The sequence below is a fragment of the Triticum dicoccoides genome, chromosome 3B (assembly GCF_002162155.2).
Source record: "Triticum dicoccoides isolate Atlit2015 ecotype Zavitan chromosome 3B, WEW_v2.0, whole genome shotgun sequence".
Lineage (NCBI taxonomy): Eukaryota > Viridiplantae > Streptophyta > Magnoliopsida > Poales > Poaceae > Triticum > Triticum dicoccoides.
Window position 1 is genome coordinate 838736581 of NC_041385.1, and position 5018 is coordinate 838741598.

Sequence of the window (5018 nt, forward strand, 5' to 3'; positions counted from 1 at the left end):
CTGGACCTTTTGGTCCCGGTTGGTGGGACGAACCGGGACCAATGTGCCTTGCTCCTAGCCCACCACCATTGGTCCCGGTTGGGGGAATGAACCGGGACCAAAGGCTTCCCTTTAGTCCCGGTTCAAGCCACGAACCGGGACCAATTAATTGCCTATATATACCCCGCGAGCAGAGCACTCTCACTACTCTGTTTTTCGTGGCCGGCGAGGAGAGAGCTTTGTGGTGCTCTAGCTCACCTCCTATGCACACGAGGTGTTCGATGGAATGCCCGAGCCACACTACTTAAGCTTTCTCCTCTCCAAGCTCCACCTCCAAGCTCCATTTTTCTCAATATTTGTCTAGGTTTAGCGGTCCGTCACGTCCCGTCCCCGTCTACACCACCGTCGATCGCCCGCGCCGATCTCGTCGCCGGCACCACCGTGGTGAGCCTCTTGTTCTTATCTTCTTTCTGAAAGGAAAAAAAACTCTTACTTGTATGTTTATATAGATACTTGTATAATTTTCTTACTTTTATTATTGCATCTTATATAGTGCGATGGTATTGGTATCCGCCCCCGTCGGCCCTCGTCCTGTCTATGATTCAGATATGGTATATATTATCTTTTCATAACTATTGGTTCATTTATTGTTTATGACAATTATGCCGACCAACGTGACATAGATTTTATTTATCTAGGAGGTTGTTGAACCAGAAATTCCAACTGACCCTATTGTCGAGAGGTTAAATTTAGTTGAAGAAGAAAACAATTTGTTGAAGGAAAAAATTAGAAAAATTGAGGAGGAGAAGATGATATTGGAGTTGCATGTTGCGGATGTCGTCGATGATCACAAGATCAAGATGGATGCAATGCGCTTGAAGATTAGAAAGATTAGAAAATATGCCATTCATACCGAGGCTTGGTATCATTATGCCGTTGGATGAGTTGTTACATTGGTTGCGATTATGATCACATTTGTTTTCGCATTGAAATGTTTTACATAGTTTCAGTGTATGGTTTAATTAATTTAGATGCTCTGCAAAGCTTTATGTTGTTAGATGAGAACTATGTATGTACTTTGGTTTTAATGTGATGATGAACTTCTATTAATTTGGTCACTTAATTATCTATTCATGATGTTCTGTAATGATTTTTGACACACTTAATTATATATAATGCACGCAGATGAACCGGCAATGGATGTACGGTTCAAGACACACCTCCGAGTACATTAAGGGCGTGCATGATTTTCTCGAAGTGGCTGAGGCAAACAAGCAGAATGGTTTTATGTGTTGTCCATGTCCTATATGTGGGAATACGAAGTCTTACTCTGACCGGAAAATCCTCCACACCCACCTGCTTTACAAGGGTTTCATGCCACACTATAATGTTTGGACGAGGCACGGAGAAATAGGGGTTATGATGGAAGACGGCAAAGAAGAAGAGTACGATGACAACTATGTGCCCCCTGAATACGGTGATGCTACTGAAGATCAAGAGGAACCAGACGATGTGCACGATGATGCTACAACGGGCGAAGCTGCTGAAGATCAAGAGGAACCAGACGATGTGCCCGATGATGATGATCTCCGCCAGGTCATTGTCGATGCAAGGACGCAATGCGAAAGTCAAAAGGAGAAGCTGAAGTTCGATCGCATGTTAGAGGACCACAAAAAAGGGTTGTACCCCAATTGCGAAGATGGCAACACAAAGCTCGGTACCGTACTGGAATTGCTGCAGTGGAAGGCAGAGAATGCTGTGCCTGACAAAGGATTTGAGAAGCTACAGAAAATATTGAAGAAGAAGCTTCCAAAGGATAACGAATTGCCCGACAGTACATACGCAACAAATAAGGTCGTATGCCCTCTAGGATTGGAGGTGCAGAAGATACATGCATGCCCTAATGACTGCATCCTCTTCCGCGGTGCGTACAAGGATCTGAACGCATGCCCGGTATGTGGTGCATTACAGTATAAGATCAGACGAGATGGCCCTGGTGATGTTGACGGCGAGCCCCCCAAGAAGAGGGTTCCTGCGAAGGTGATGTGGTATGCTCCTATAATACCACGGTTGAAACGTCTGTTCAGAAACAGAGAGCATGCCAAGTTGATGCGATGGCACAGTGAGGACCGTAAGAAAGACGGGAAGTTGAGAGCACCCGCTGACAGGTCGCAGTGGAGAAAAATCGAGAAAAAGTACTGGGATGAGTTTGCAAGTGAGCCAAGGAACGTATGGTTTTCTTTAAGCGCAGATGGCATTAATCCTTTCGGGGAGCAGAGCAGCAATCACAGCACTTGGCCCGTGACTCTATGTATGTATAACCTTCCTCCTTGGATGTGCATGAAGCGGAAGTTCATTATGATGCCAGTTCTCATCCAAGGCCCTAAGCAACCCGGCAACGACATTGATGTGTACCTAAGGCCATTAGTTGAAGAACTTTTACAGCTGTGGAATGGAAACGGTGTACGTACGTGGGATTTGCACAAATAGGAGGAATTTAACCTAAAGGCGTTGCTGTTCGTGACCATCAACGATTGGCCCGCTCTCAGTAACCTTCCAAGACAGACAAACAAGGGATACCACGCATGCACGCACTGTTTACTTGACACCGATAGTATATACCTGGCAAGCTACAGGAAGAATGTGTACCTGGGCCATCGTCGATTTCTTCCGACCAACCATCAATGTCGAAAGAAAGGCAATCATTTCAAAGGCGAGGCAGATCACCGGAAGAAGCCCGCCATGCGTACCGGTGATCATGTACTTGCTATGGTCAATGATTTACATGTAATCTTTGGAAAGGGTCCCGGCGCACTAGTTGTTCCGAGTGACGCTGGGGGAGACGCACCCATGTGGAAGAAGAAATCTATATTTTGGGACCTACCCTACTGGAAAGACCTAGAGGTCCGCTCTTCGATCGACGTGATGCACGTGACGAAGAACCTTTGCGTGAATCTGCTAGGTTTCTTGGGCGTGTATGGGAAGACAAAAGATACAGCTGAGGCACGGGAGGACCTACAACGTTTGCAAGGAAAAGACGGCATGCCTCCAAAGCAGTATGAAGGTCCTGCCAGCTATGCTCTTACCAAAGAAGAAAAGGAAATCTTCTTTGAATGCCTGCTTAGTATGAAGGTCCTGACTGGCTTCTCGTCTAATATAAAAGGAATAATAAATATGGAAGAGAAAAAGTTTCAGAACCTAAAGTCTCATGACTGCCACGTGATTATGACGCAACTGCTTCCGGTTGCATTGAGGAGGCTTCTACCGGAAAACGTCCGATTAGCCATTGTGAAGCTATGTACATTCCTCAATGCAATCTCTCAGAAGGTGATCGATCCAGAAATCATACCAAGGATAAGGAGTGATGTGGTGCAATGTCTTGTCAGTTTCGAGCTGGTGTTCCCACCATCCTTCTTCAATATCATGACGCACGTCCTAGTTCATCTAGTTGACGAGATTGTCATTCTGGCCCCGTATTTCCACACAATATATACCCCTTTGAGAGGTTCATGGGAGTCCTAAAGAAATATGTCCGTAACCGCGCTAGGCCAGAAGGAAGCATCTCCATGGGCCATCAAACAGAGGATGTCATCGGGTTTTCTGTTGACTTCATTCCTGGCCTTAAGAAGATAGGTCTCCCTAAATCGCGGTATGAGGGGAGACTGACTGGAAAAGGCACGCTTGAAAGGGACTCAATAATATGCGGGGACGGATATTCTTGGTCTCAAGCACACTACACAGTTCTACAGAACTCTACCTTGGTGACCCCGTATGTCGATGAACACAAGAACAGTCTGCGCTCCAAACACCCGGAGCAGTGCGACGAATGGATTACATGTGAACACATCAGGACTTTCAGCAGTTGGTTGGAAGCACGTATCAGAGGTGACAACACTGTTTGTGATGAGCTGTACTTGTTGTCCAGGGGACCATCTTTGACTGTATTGATTTGGAAAGGATACGAGATAAATGGGAATACATTTTACACGATTAACCAAGATCAAAAGAGCACCAACCAAAACAACAGTGTCCGCTTTGATGCAACAACCGAGAGGGGAAATGACACATATTATGGTTACATAGTGGACATATGGGAACTTGACTACAGAGTAGATTTTAAGGTCCCTTTGTTTAAGTGCAAATGGGTCAATCTGTCAGGAGTCGGGGTACAGGTAGACCCACAGTACGGAATGACAACAGTGGATCTGAAAAATCTTGGGTACACTGACGAACCGTTCGTCCTAGCCAATGATGTGGCACAGGTTATCTATGTGAAGGACATGTCTACCAGACCGAGAAAGAGAAAAGATAAGGAAGCGAATACATCATATGATGAGCCAAAGCGCCACATAGTTCTTTCAGGAAAAAGGGACATCGTGGGAGTGGAGGACAAGACAGACATGTCTGAAGATTATGAAAAGTTTCATGAAATTCCTCCCTTCAAAGTCAAGGCTGACCCCAGCATCCTGATAAACGATGAAGATTATCCATGGTTACGACGCAATAAGCAAATGAAACAAGCGAAGAAAAAGTGAAGACTTTCTCCCGCAACTATTATGATGATACCATGCCAACTTTGTAACTGACGAGTATGATACCATTGTCTGTTTTGTACATGCACATGCTATGTGGGTCAATTTATGATACCATGCCAACTTTCAACTTTTTCAGAGTTCATTTGAAATGCTTTAATGTCTTATGGTTCGGCCCTCGTAATAATTAAAAATAGCAACAATAAGTATTTTGTTGTAAGTAGAAACAAAATAAAATAAATAAAGCAAGAAAGTAAACAAAAAACAAAAAAAGTGTTTTCAAATTTGAAAACTAATGGCACTAACAGAAAGTTTATAATTTTCCTAAAACTAAAAGCAAAAACAATTAAAAAATAAAGCAAAAAACAAAAGAAAATAAATAATGCAGAAAACAAAAGAAAAAAACAACAATAAGTATTTTGTTGTAAGTAGAAACAAAATAAAATAAATAAAGCAAGAAAGAAAACAAAAAAACAAAAAAAGTGTTTTCAAATTTGAAAACTAATG